The 14,885-nt window shown below is 46.0% G+C and overlaps 1 long non-coding RNA gene across 1 annotated transcript; it reads right to left on the bottom strand.

The window, feature by feature from the left end:
- Positions 1-13,653: 13,653 nt before the first annotated feature.
- LOC127918806 (uncharacterized) lies at positions 13,654-14,881 on the bottom strand. The gene is made up of 2 exons (XR_008100858.1): positions 14,739-14,881; positions 13,654-14,457 (listed from the first exon to the last, which is right to left on the bottom strand). It is a non-coding gene; the product is annotated as an uncharacterized LOC127918806 (long non-coding RNA).
- Positions 14,882-14,885: the final 4 nt, after the last annotated feature.

Here is a 14,885-nt window from a genome sequence, read left to right as displayed (position 1 = left end):
GCTGGCTATCTATCTGATTTGATAAAGTAGCAAGCTAGCTAGCTAAGTGGACTGTAGCTATGTTTCTAGAAAAATAACTATATATATACTAGTTATATATTATTTTATTTTTGAGACTTAGATTTTTTGGTTTTGGTCAATATTTTCAAAGTGTAATTAAGAGACTTTACAATAATAGTAACAGCTCTGTTAAATTATCCCATAGAACTTCACAGATTCAACATTAGACGCTGAATTAAACAAAGATGCCCAATTTCTCATTTTTTGGGGGGGGCTCGGCTAACCGGATGTTCGTTCCTGATTCGGCCCGGCCTCAGGTCCTGGAATGGGCTTACTCCTTCTATAAGGGCTCAGGGCCAGTCCCAGATGCAGACACGGGAGGCGGATGGTTTGAGCATTTGATATTTATTAGTTCCAAAAGGGGTAGGCAAAAGAATAGTGGTGGACAGGCAGAAGGTCAAAACCAGATCAGAGTTCAGGAGGTACAGAGTGGCAGGCAGGCTTGAGGTCAGGGCAGGCAGACTGGTCAGCAGGCAGGTACAGAGTGGCAGGCAGGCTTGAGGTCAGGGCAGGCAGACTGGTCAGCAGGCAGGTACAGAGTGGCAGACAGGCTTGAGATCAGGGCAGGCAGACTGGTCAGCAGGCAGGTACAGAGTGGCAGGCAGGCTTGAGGTCAGGGCAGGCAGACTGGTCAGCAGGCAGGTACAGAGTGGCAGACAGGCTTGAGGTCAGGGCAGGCAGACTGGTCAGCAGGCAGGTACAGAGTGGCAGACAGGCTTGAGGTCAGGGCAGGCAGACTGGTCAGCAGGCAGGTACAGAGTGGCAGGCAGGCTTGAGGTCAGGGCAGGCAGACTGGTCAGCAGGCAGGTACAGAGTGGCAGGCAGGCTTGAGGTCAGGGCAGGCAGACTGGTCAGCAGGCAGGTACAGAGTGGCAGACAGGCTTGAGGTCAGGGCAGGCAGACTGGTCAGCAGGCAGGTACAGAGTGGCAGACAGGCTTGAGGTCAGGGCAGGCAGACTGATCAGCAGGCAGGTACAGAGTGGCAGGCAGGCTTGAGGTCAGGGCAGGCAGACTGGTCAGCAGGCAGGTACAGAGTGGCAGGCAGGCTTGAGGTCAGGGCAGGCAGACTGGTCAGCAGGCAGGTACAGAGTGGCAGACAGGCTTGAGGTCAGGGCAGGCAGACTGGTCAGCAGGCAGGTACAGAGTGGCAGGCAGGCTTGAGGTCAGGGCAGGCAGACTGGTGAGCAGGCAGGTACAGAGTCCAGAAAACAGGCAAAGGGTCAAAACTGGGAGAGAGAGAGAATATGGGCCTAGAAACCAAAGACAGAGGACTGTGAGACAAGGGCTTAATCCTGGACACATGAAAAGTGGGGTGAACATGGAGGGTACGGGGCAACAACAGACGAACAGCAGTGGGACTATGGACTCTAGAAATGGGGAAAGGACCAATGCAACGGGGGGAGAGTTTACCGGATTCTACCCGGAGGGTCCCGAGTGGATAACACCCTCTGCCCGACCCGATAGTGAGGAGCCAGAGTCCGGTGGCATTCCGCTTGTTGACGATACCTGGAGAACCACCCGAGCAATTCTCCAGGTAACCTAACCAATGATATGATGATAACTACAGGTCAATGTAGCAGTAGGTCTATAACTCAGAGATAACCTATAGACCAATGTAGCAGTAGGTCTATAACTCAGAGATAGCCTATAGGTCAATGTAGCAGTAGGTCTATAACTCAGAGATAACCCATAGACCAATGTAGCAGTAGGTATATAACTCAGAGATAGCCTATAGGTCAATGTAGCAGTAGATCTATAACTCAGAGATAACCTATATACCAATGTAGCAGTAGGTCTATAACTCAGAGATAGCCTATAGGTCAATGTAGCAGTAGGTCTATAACTCAGAGATAACCTATAGACCAATGTAGCAGTAGGTCTATAACTCAGAGATAGCCTATAGGTCAATGTAGCAGTAGATCTATAACTCAGAGATAGTCTATAGACCAATGCAACAGTAGGTCTATAACTCAGAGATAACCTATATACCAATGTAGCAGTAGGTCTATAACTCAGAGATAGCCTATAGGTCAATGTAGCAGTAGGTCTATAACTCAGAGATAGCCTATAGGTCAATGTAGCAGTAGGTCTATAACTCAGAGATAGCCTATAGGGCAATGCAGCAGTAGGTCTATAACTCCAAGACCAAAGAGCTGTCAAAGGACACTAGAAACAAAATTGTAGACCTGCACCAGGCTGGGAAGACTGAATCTGCAATAGGTAAGCAGCTTGGTTTGAAGAAATCAACTGTGGGAGCAATTATTAGGAAATGGAAGACATACAAGACCACTGATAATCTCCCTCGATCTGGGGCTCCACGCAAGATCTCACCCCGTGGGTCAAAATGATCACAAGAACAGTGAGCAAAAATCCCAGAACCACACGGGGGGACCTAGTGAATGACCTGCAGAGAGCTGGGACCAAAGTAACAAAGCCTACCATCAGTGACACACTCCGCCACCAGGGACTCAAATCCTGCAGTGCCAGACGTGTCCCCCTGCTTAAGCCAGTACATGTCCAGGCCCGTCTGAAGTTTGCTAGAAAGCATTTGGATGATCCAGAAGAAGATTGGGAGAATGTCATATGGTCAGATGAAACCAAAATATAAGTTTTTGGTAAAAACTCAACTCGTCGTGTTTGGATGACAAAGAATGCTGAGTTGCATCCAAATAACACCATACCTACTGTGAAGCATGGGGTGGAAACATCATGCTTTGGAGCTGTTTTTCTGCAAAGGGACCAGGACGACTGATCCGTGTAAAGGAAAGAATGAATGGGGCCATGTATCGTGAGATTTTGAGTGAAAACCTCCTTCCATCAGCAAGGGCATTGAAGATGAAACGTGGCTGGGTCTTTCAGCATGACAATGATCCCAAACACAAGAAGCATTTCAAGGTCCTGGAGTGGCCTAGCCAGTCTCCAGATCTCAACCCCATAGAAAATCTTTGGAGGGAGTTGAAAGTCCGTGTTGCCCAGCAACAGCCCCAAAACATCACTGTTCCAGAGGAGATCTGCATGGAGGAATGGGCCAAAATACCAGCAACAGTGTGAAAACCTTGTGAAGACTTACAGAAAAGTTTGACCTCTGTCATTGCCAACAAAGGGTACAAAGTATTGAGAAACTTTTGTTATTGACCAAATACTTATTTTCCACCATAATTTGCATTTTTTAAAATTAAAAGTCCTACAATGTGATTTTCTGGATTTTTTTTCTCATTTTGTCTGTCATAGTTTAAGTGTACCTATGATGAAAATTACAGGCCTCTCTCATCTTTTTAAGTGGGAGAACTTGCACAATTGGTGGCTGACTAAATACTTTTTTGCCCCACTGTATATACAGCAGTATGTGGACACCTCTTCAAATCACTGAATTCAGCTATTTCAGTCACACCCGTTGCTGACAGGTGTATAAAATTAAGCACACCGCCATATAATCTCCATAGACAAACATTGGCAGTAGAATTGCCTTAATGAAGAGCTCAGTGACTTTCAACTTGGCACCGTCACAGGATGCCACCTTTCCAACAAGTCATTTCACCAAATTTCAGTCAACTGTAAGTGCTGTCATTGTGAAGTGGAAACATCGAGAAGAAACAATTGCTCAGCCACGAAGTGGTAGGCCACACAATTACACAGAATGGGACCACCGAGTGCTGAAGTGAGTATAAATTGTCTGTCCTCGGTTGCAACACTCACTACTGAGTTCCAAACTGCCTCTGGAAGCAACATCAGCACGATAACTGTTCATCGGGAGCTTCCTGAAATGGGTTTCCATGGCCGAGCAGCCACACACAAGTCTAAGATCACCATGCGCAATGCCAAGCATCGGCTGGAGTGGTGTAAAGCTTGCCGCCATTGGACTCTGGAGCAGTGGAAACGTGTTCTCTGGAGTGATGAATCACACTTCACCATCTGTCAGTCCAATGGATGAATCTGGGTTTGGCTTATTCCAGGAGAACGTTACCTGCCCGAATGCAAAGTGGAACTAACGCTACAGCAATGACTTTGCAGATGATTCTGTGCTTCCAACTTTTAGGGAAAGTCCTTTCCTGTTTCAGCATGACAATACCCCTGTGCTAAAAAGCGAGGTCCTGACCACAACCCCATCGAACACATTTGGGATGAACTGGAACACCGACTGTGAGCCAGGCCTAATCACCCAACATCAATGCCCGACCTCACAAATGCTCTTGTGGCTGAATGGAAGTAAGTCCCTGCAGTAATGTACCAACATCTAGTGGAAAGCCTACCCAAAATATAGCAGCAAATGTGGGAACCAACTCCATGTTAATGCCCATGATACTGGAATGAGATGCTCGACCAGCAGGTGTCCACATACTTTTGTTCATGTGTTTGCAATGGGGAATTGATAACAAATAAACCTTCAAAGGGCAAACAATTGACATGAAACAATGAATGAGCAGGAATTCTGGAGAGACACACCATATCTTCACCACACCCCTCCCCATTCTGGAGACACACACCATATCTTCACCACACCCCTCCCCATTCTGGAGAGACACACCATATCTTCACCACACCCCTCCCCATTCTGGAGAGACACACCATATCTTCACCACACCCCTCCCCATTCTGGAGAGACACACCATATCTTCACCACACACCCCTCCCCATTCTGGAGAGATGCACCATATCTTCACCACACCCCTCCCCATTCTGGAGAGACACACCATATCTTCACCACCCCCCTCCCCATTCTGGAGAGACACACCATATCTTCACCACACCCCTCCCCATTCTGGAGAGACACCCCATATCTTCACCACACCCCTCCCCATTCTGGAGAGACACACCATATCTTCACCACACCCCTCCCCATTCTGGAGAGACACACCATATCTTCACCACACCCCTCCCCATTCTGAGAGACACACCATATCTTTACCACACCCCTCCCCATTCTGGAGAGACACACCATATCTTCACCACACCCCTCCCCATTCTGCAGACACACCATATCTTCACCACACCCCCTCCCCATTCTGGAGACACACCATATCTTCACCACACCCCTCCCCATTCTGGAGAGATGCACCATATCTTCACCACACCCTCCCCATTCTGGAGAGACACATCATATCTTCACCACACACCCCTCCCCATTCTGGAGTGATGCACCATATCTTCACCACACCCCTCCCCATTCTGGAGTGATGCACCATATCTTCACCACACCCTCCCCATTCTGGAGACACACCATATCTTCACCACACCCCTCCCCATTCTGGAGACACACCATATCTTCACCACACACCCCTCCCCATTCTGGAGACGCACCATATCTTCACCACACCCCTCCCCAATCTGGAGAGACACCCCATATCTTCACCACACCCCTCCCCATTCTGGAGAGACGCACCATATCTTCACCACACCCCTCCCCAATCTGGAGACACACCATATCTTCACCACACACCCCTCCCCTTCTTCTTGTCTCAACATTTTAAATTATACTCTAGACACATTATCTTCATATTTTAGATGCTTTTCACTGACAGCAGCAACTCAATCAGCTAGACATATTGCCACGCATGCTGGCCAAATTGTGGGATTCCCAAATAGGCATAGGCGTACAAGCTTGTGATTGAAACAATCCACAGCTATTTCTAAAAGGAAGCTAATGATCCTCTTTGGCTGAGTCATGCTCTGGTGAAGTATTTTTTATGTTTTTATTTAGACAGGAGTAAGTATATATAATTTTGGCAAAACATGTGTATTTGTATTTACTATGGATCCCCATTAGTTCCTGCCAGGAAGCAGCTACTCGTCATGGGGTTTACTATGGATCCCCATTAGTTCCTGCCAAGGCAGCAGCTACTCTTCCAAGGGTTTATTATGGATCCCCATTAGTTCCTGACAAGGCAACAGCTACTCTTCCTGGGGTTTATTATGGATCCCCATTAGTTCCTGCCAAGGCAGCAGCTACTCTTCCTGGGGTTTATTATGGATCCCCATTAGTTCCTGCCAGGGAAGCAGCTACTCTTCCTGGGGTTTATTATGGATCTCCATTAGTTCCTGCCAAGGCAGCAGCTATTCTTCATGGGGTTTATTATGGATCCCCATTAGTTCCTGCCAAGGCAGCAGCTATTCTTCATGGGGTTTATTATGGATCCCCATTAGTTCCTGCCAAGGCAGCAGCTATTCTTCATGGGGTTTATTATGGATCCCCATTAGTTCCTGCCAAGGCAGCAGCTATTCTTCATGGGGTCCAATTTTATTTTACCTTTATTTAACTAGGCAAGTCAGTTAAGAACAAATTCTTATTTTCAATGACGGCCTAGGAACAGTGGGTTAACTGCCTGTTCAGGGGCAGAACGACAGATTTGTACCTTGTCAGCTCAGGGATTCAATTTGCAACCTTTCGGTTACTAGTCCAACGCTCTAACCACTAGACTACCTGCTGGTTACTAGTCCTACGCTCTAACCACTAGACTACCTGCTGGTTACTAGTCCAACGCTCTCACCACTAGGCTACCCTGCCGCCCGATATGAAAGAAGCTTGTTCTTGCTGTATTTTCTTTATGCGGATGACTCTACACTTCTGTTGTCTCACAACAGTAATACTATGTTGGAGAGCTTAGCACATGACTAAAGTTAGCAAATGGCTTGGAGATAATAAGCTATGTCTGCAAATATTTTTTGGATCCAGACCTAAATTGTGTAGGTCGTCTGAAATCAGAGTGGAGTTAGGAGGTGAGGTGCTGACTACTAAAACCTCTGTTAGCTACTTGGGATGTATCCTTGATGGAAGCTTTGGAGGTGTGAGCATGGCAAATAAGGTGCTAGGGAAGGTTAATGCCAGGACTAAGTTTTTGGCTAGAAAGTCCAAGCTGCTTGATATGGACTCCATGAAAGTGCTAGCTACTGCCCTCATTCAATGCCATTTTGACTATGCTAGTACTTCCTGGTTTGGGGGCTTATCTAAATGTATGAAGGGGAAGCTGCAGATAGCCCCGAATAAGCTGATCATGGTAGTATTGAAGGTGAGTCCACGTACTCACATAGGCAGGAGCTGCTATCAGGAACTAAACTGGTTGCCTGTTGTGGCTACGGTGTCCCAGATTAGACTAGGTTGGTTTACAGGAGTATTTATGGTCCTGCGCCTAGATATCTAAGTGATTACTTTCCTCGTGTTAGGGATGCACACAATCACAGCACCAGATCAGGTGTTGATGATGTGTGCTTATACAGGTTCAGGAGTAATGCTGGGAAAGGTACTTTCTTGTATACTGGAGCCTCAGAAAGGAATTAGTTGCCTCTGCCTATAAAAACAACGTGCTCTCTGGGCAGCTTTAAAAATAAAGTAAAAATATGTTTGATGTCCTCTGAGCCCATATGAATAACCCCTATGATGTAATTGGAATGATGAGATAGATGTTCTTCTTCTATGTTATTGTTTGAATATTTAACTGCCATACTGTGTTCGATCTTGTCCAGCCATCTTGTGTCAAGAGGACCACAATGGAAATTAGTCCCAGACTTTATTACGTGTTATCCTCAATGATTTTAATCATGTGCAAGTATGAATTTTAAGTTTTATGTGTGCTTGTTTTTGTACATTTTCTAAATAATAAATTAAACTAAACTAAACTTTTGCTGAGAGCTCAGATAAAGACAGTCCTAGATTGCGTAGCAGAGAAGATACGGTGGGATTCAAAATGGTCGGTGATCTGTTTTTTTAACTTGGCTTTCAAGACCTTAGAAAGACAGGGTAGGATAGATATAGGTCTGTAGCAGTTTGGGTCTAGAGTGTCTCCCCTTTGAAGAGGGGGATGACCGCGGCAGCTTTCCAATCTTTGGGGATCTCAGACGATATGAAAGAGGTTGAACAGGCTAGTAATAGGGGTTGCAACAATTTCGGTGGATCATTTTAGAAAGAGAGGGTCCAGATTGTCTAGCCCGGCTGATTTGTAGGGGTCCAGATTTTGCAGGTCTTTCAGAACATCGGCTATCTGGATTTGGGTGAAAGAGAAATGGGAGGCTTGGGCAAGTTGCTGTGGGGGTGCAGAGGTGTTGACCGGGGTAGGGGTAGCCAGGTGGAAAGCATTGCCATCTGGGAAAAAATGCTTATTGAAATTCTCAATTATAGTGGATTTATCGGTGGTGACAGTGTTTCCTAGCCTCAGTGCAGTGGGCAGCTGGGAGGGGGTGTTCTTATTCTCCATGGACTTTACAGTGTCCCAGAACGTTTTGGAGTTTGTGCCACAGGAATCAAATTTCTGCTTGAAAAAATCTAGCATTTGCCTTCCTAACTGCCTGTGTATATTGGTTCCTAACTTCCCTGAAAAGTTGCATATTGTGGGGCTATTCGATGCTAATTCAGTACGCCACAGGATATTTTTTTGCTGGTCAAGGGCAGTCAGGTCTGGAGTGAACCAATGGCTATATCTGTTCCTGGTTCTACATTTTTTGAATGGAGCATGCTTATTTAAGATGGTGAGGAAAGGACTTTTAAAGAATAACCAGGCATCCTCAACTGACGGAATGAGGTCAATATCCTGCCAGGATACCCAGGCCAGGTCGACTAGAAAGTCCTACTTGCTGAAGTGTTTTAGGGAGTGTTTGACTGTGATGAGGGGTGGTCGTTTGACCGCAGACCCATTACAGACGCAGTCAATGAGGCAGTGATCACTGAGATCCTGGTTGAAGACAGCAGAGGTGTATTTGGAGGGTACGTTGGTTCGGAAGATATCTATGAGGGTGCCTGTGTTTACGGATTTTGGGTTGTACCTGGTAGGTTCATTGGTAATTTGTGTGAGATTGAGAGCATCAAGCTTAGATTGTAGGATGGCCAGGGTGTTAAGCATGTCCCAGTTTAGGTCACCAAACAGCATGAGCTTTGAAGATAGATGGGGGAAATCAATTCCCTTATCGTGTCCAGGGCACAGCTGGGGTCAGAAAGTGGTCTATAGCAAGCAGTAACTGCGAGAGACTTGTTTCTGGAAAGGTGGATTTTTAAAAGTAGAAGCTCAAATTGTTTGTCTCAGACCAGGATAGTATGACTGCAGGCTATCTCTGCAGTAGATTGCAACTCCGCCCCCTTTGGCAGTTCTATTTTTTTGTAAAATGTTATAGTTAGGGATGGCAATTTCAGGGTTTTTGGTGATCTTCCTAAGCCAGGATTCAGACACGGCTAGGACATCCGGGTTGGCAGAGTTTGCTAAAGCATTGAAAAAAGCAAACTTAGGAAGGAGGCTTCTAATGCATGTATGAAACCAAGGCTTTTACGGTTACAGAAGTCAACAAATGAGAGCACCTGTGGAAGGGGAGTGGAGCTAGGCACTGCAGGGCCTGGGTTAACCTCTACATCACCAGAGGGACAGAAGAGGAGTAGGATAAGGGTACGCCTAAAGGCTATAAGAACTGGTAATCTAGTACGTTCGAACAGAGAGTAAAAGGTTTCTGGGCACGTTAGAACAGACTTCAAGGCATAATGTACAGACAAAGGTATGGTAGGATGTGAATACAGTGGAGGTATACCTATGTACTGAGTGACGATGAGAGAGATTTTGTCTCTATAAACATAATTTAAACCAGGTGAGGTGACCGCATGTGTGGGAGGTGGAACTAAATTAGCTAAGGCGTATTGAGCAGGGATAGAGGCTGTACAATGAGATAAGGCAAAAATACTAACCAAAACAGCAATGGACAAGACATATTGACATTAAGGAGAGGCATGTGTAGCTGAGTGATTATTGGGTCCAGTGAGTAGCTGGGCGAGCTGGAGACACGGCGATTCAGACAGCTAGCGGGGCAGGGCTAGCAGTCTAGCAGAAGGGCCTGAGAGGGACGTCGCAACGGAAGAAATCAGTTGTGCGGTTAGATTAGTTGTGATGGATCAGCAGGGCTCCATGTAGTAAAAGGATCCCCAAGTAACCCCAAAAATTGGCTGATGGACATCTTCAGCTAACTGGCCGGTGTGCTCTAGACAGCTAGCGGGCCGTGGCTAGCAGGCTAGCAGATGGGCATTCAGGGGAGGTCGCGATGGGGGAGCCAGTTGAAAAAAACCCTCGGGCGGATTACGTCGGTAGTCCAGTCGTGAAGGATCGGCGGGGTTCTGCATCAGCAGTAAAAGGGGTCCAGGCCAATTGACAAAATAAGAATTGTAGCGCATGGAGTTGCTGATGGACATCTTCAGCTAGCCGGGAGATGGGCCTAGCATAGGTTAGCTCCAGGCTAATTGGTGTTTGCTTCGGGACAGAGACGCTAGCCAGGAGAAGCCAATCAGATAGCAGCTAGCTAGCTGCGATGATCCAGGTGAAGAGGTTCAGAGCTTGCGTTAGGAACTGGGGATGAGGAGAAGAAGAAGTCCGGCACTCTCTGGGTTGAATCACGTTGTGCAGACTGGCAGGAGTTGTTCTGGCTAAAGGTTAGCTGATGACCACTAGCAGTGGTTAGCTGACTAGTAGCTAGTTAGCTGGCTAGCTTCTGTAGGGGGTTCCGGTACAGAAGTAAAACAAATAGCATATACATACCACATTGGGTGATGCGTGTTGCAGGACAGTATGTTGAAGTTGGGGTTAAGAAAAATATACAAAATATGTGAAGGAAAAATATATATACACGACAAGACGAAGACAAAAATATCTACTAGGCTTGAGGTGGCTTCCTTGATCACGCAGACACTGGGGAGAACGCAGAGTGGAATGTTTACTCGTTTGTCGTTATCTGACTTGCTGCTGTTGCCTGGAGCTACCCCATCTGATAGAGGAGTCGAAGGAGCTCAGCAAGAGGAGCATGGTGTCATGACTTTGCCCGGTTGGTGAGGTTTATGACCCCATAAATACCTGTCCCCCTTTTCTCTCGCCACTCTACAGATTTCACTATTGGAAAAAGCTTTGTTGACATAGAGAGAGTCTGGTAACATCAAAAGGTTGGGAACGGTGCCATATTTCAGGAAATCCAACCAGTTGAAAATATCCGTTGATACTTAAAGAATATGATGTCAGATCAGTTGTTGTCTGAGACATTATTACCGATGATAGGATGACAGTCTTCACTCCCAACGAGAGGCCAAGAGCGGATACAAACAACTAATAGTTTTGCCGTCCTGTGGTCTGATCTTCCTGCACCTTCGTCGCTGGGGGTACCTGTATTTGCGGCCTCAGTGCCTACTCCTACGATTTAGAAGTTGACGTCGGCAACCTTCTGTCCCTGCTCTGGATCGAGCGGGGCTTCTCCATCTGTCAGAGGCACCTGGAGCAACAGGCTTAAGTTGTCCTGTCTCTCACCCGTCCATAAAGGGTTCTCCGAATCCTGTGAAGCATGGGGTGGGCAGATATCCTCGTCCTTCTTGCCAGCTGTGATTTTGGGCAGCTCCATTGTAAGAAATGTGACCTATCCCGAGCTCGAGTAAATTACATTACTAAGCTGCTCCCGTATGTACTACGTCAGGACATGGAAATCAATTCTATCCTAGTCCATGTGGGGTTTAATGGCATTATGAAGGGCAGCTCTGAACAGTTGAAACTGGATTTTAAAGAGCTGATTGACGCTCTGCTAAACACTAATAAAAGACCCATCATATCTGTCCCTGTGTCCTCTCTGAAGTGTGGCATTGAACGCTTATTTCTCTTCACAACTGGCTACGTGATTATTGCAGCTCAATAGGTGTAACTTTTGTTGGCAATTTCGACACCTTTCGGAAACAAAACAGGTTTTATAAGGAGATTTTAGGATGGGATCCACCCAAATAATTTGGGTCCCTGGATCCTTTAACATTATTATAAGGATGGACTCCCGAGTGGCACAGCAGTCTAAGGCACTGCTTGTGGAAGTTGTCATTAATTACTGTAATTACTGTGTAAGTCCATGGAAGGGGGTGAGAACCATGAGTCCCCTAGATTTTGTATTGAAGCCAATGTACTCAGAGGAGCACGGAAGATGTCCTCCGGCTACAGTATGGTGCTACTCTACAGAGTGCTGTTGAGGCTACTGTAGACATTCTTTGCAAAATAGTGTGTTTTAATCAACTATTTGGTGACGTGATTATATTTAGTATAGCAAAGCAAAAGTAATTCCGCTCCACTTTAGTGCGGCTTTTGACATTATTGATAGTCTGCTGCTGGAAAACCTTGTTATGGCTTTACACACCCTGCTATACTGTGAATAAAGAGTTACCTGTCTAATAGAACACAGAGGGTGTCCAGCATAATCCAGGAGAATCGGGCATTCCCGGGCATCTGTCTAGGCCCCTTACCCCTTTACAATCTTTACTAATGACATGAGTAAAGCCAGTGTGGCTATGTATGCGGATTGGATGACACAACACTATAAACGCCAGCTACTACAGCGACTGAAATGACTGCAACACTTAAAACTTCTTCAGGAAGGGTGGGTCCCTTGCGGGACGGTTGAGATAACATTGGCTAATGCAATTAGCATGAGGTTGTAAGTATCATGACGTTGCCCTCTTTGGTGTGTGGCGAGCCCCATCCCCCTCTCCCTGCCTCCCCTTTCCTCCTTCAACTAGGCTGCTGTGGTCAGAGAGACATCGTAAATTCCTGAGGATCTCCTCATGAACACACAGTATAGAGAGAGTAAATGTTCCCCTATCCACATCGATGGGACAGCAGTGGAGAAGGTGGAAAGTTTTAAGATCCTCAGCGTACACATCACTGACAAACTGAAATGGTCCACCCACACAGACAGCATGGTGAGGAAGGCGCAACAGCTCTTCAACCTCAGGAGACTGAAGAAATTTAAAACACTCACAAACTTTTACAGATGCACAATTGAGAGCATCCTGTCGGGATGTATCACTGCCTGGTATGGCAATTGCACCGCCCGCAACCGTAAGGCTCTCCAGACGGTAATGTGGTCTGCACAACGCATCACCGGGGGCAAACTACCTGCACTCCAGGACACCTACAACACCTGATGTCACAGGATGGCCAAAAATATCATCAAGGACAACAACCACCCGAGCCACTGCCTGTTCACCCCGCTATCATCCAGAAGGCGAGGTCAGTACAGGTGCATCAAAGCTGGGACCGAGAGACTGAAAAACAGATTCTATCTCAAGGCCATCAGACTGTTAAACAGCCATCACTAACATTGAGTGTCTGCTGCCAACATACTGACTCAAATCTCCATCCACTTTAATCATAAAAAATTGGTTGTAATAAATGTATCACTAGTCACTTTAAACAATGCCACATAATGTATAATGTTTACATACCCAACATTACTCATCTCATATGTAAATACTGTCCTCTATACCATCTACTGCATCTTGCCTATGCCACACGGCCATCGCTCATCCATATATTTATATGTACATATTCTTATTCATTCCTTTACACTTGAGTGTATACAGTAGTTCTTGTGAAATTGTTAGATTACATGTTAGATATTACTGCCTGGTCAGAACTAGAAGCACAAGCATTTCGCTACACTCGCATTAACATCTGCTAACCATGTGTATGTGACCAATAACATTTGTTTTGATTTGATGAGCGTGTCGAATTTGCTCTTCAAAAAATGTACGAGTTTATTTGATCGAATAGAAGTTTCCTAATGCTTAAGTTGTTACGAGAGTACTGATATAAGTAGGACACGTGACATCCGGGCAACTTTGAGGAAAAACACTTTATATTGGAGTTGTCTCGAGATGGCTATGTATATTCATGTCATGAGGCTAGTAGTAGTGGAACCGATGTGAATTGGCTAGCTAGTTAGCGAGGTGCACGGTAATAGTGTTTCAATCGGTGACATCACTCGCTCTGAGACCTTGAAGTAGTTGATCCCCTTGCTCTACAAGGGCTGTGGCTTTTGTAGAGCAATGGGTAACAATGCTTTGAGAGTGGCTGTTGTCGATGTGTGCAGAGAGTCCCTGGTTCGAGCCCAGGTAGGGGCGAGGAGAGGGACAGAAGCTATACTGTTACAGTAGCATAGCATTTCTCTCCATTGAATACCGGAAGTTGATGTCAACAACCCTCATCGAATATTCAAAAATAGATTACAATAATGAGATGTATCCACCAATCCAAAGAAATTATAGGTGGGAGCTAGAAAGCCCGCCGTGCCGCTTTGCGGACAATTACTCCCATTGTCAGGGCGGAGACGTGTATCTTATCAGTATGTCCATAATCTTTGGTTGTACTCTACGTATGTTGTAGACTGTAGAGCATGAACCTGCAGGAGCAAGTCACTTCTTTGAAGTTTGCAGAAAACGTCATGTTGTTGTCCAGGGTCAGCCAAGGTTCTTTGCACTCTGGGAGGGGGACAACATGGAGTTGTCAACCATGATGGAGAGGTCTTTGAGTGGCAGGCCTTACCCGTGAGGAAGAGCATCTTGTCAAGGTTGAGCTTGAGGTGGTGGGCTAACATCCAAGCTGAGATATTTGCCAGGCACCCAGAGATGCGTGTGGCCACCTGGGTGTCAGGCGGGGAAAGGAGAAAAATGGTTGTCATCCGCATAACAATGATAGGAGAGACCATGTATCCAATAGTACCAGATTTGAAACGATCCCATGTTTTAGTGGATGTGTAAAGTAAAGTAATGGGTTTGTGCTACGATTGACCCATATTATTAGGCGAATTGACCAGGAATTATTGTTCGTGAGAAAGATTCTCAGCATATGCACCTTATTAAAGGCCATGGGCACAAACTGGGCTATTGTTGTCATATTATTTCACAATAACTTAATCCTTACTCTAAATGGCTATGCCGTTAAGAAACCGCGCATTGCTTTCTCCGTGCAACTAATCTCTGGCCGAGAAACACACGACTTTTCGCTATCATTTCAACAAAAAGCCCATTGTTGTCTTGCTGGTGTTATTGTGCTGCTCCTTGAATGATT

The sequence above is a fragment of the Oncorhynchus keta genome, unplaced genomic scaffold (genome assembly GCF_023373465.1).
Source record: "Oncorhynchus keta strain PuntledgeMale-10-30-2019 unplaced genomic scaffold, Oket_V2 Un_contig_14927_pilon_pilon, whole genome shotgun sequence".
NCBI lineage: Eukaryota > Metazoa > Chordata > Actinopteri > Salmoniformes > Salmonidae > Oncorhynchus > Oncorhynchus keta.
This window is presented reverse-complemented; position numbering and strand designations above follow the sequence as displayed.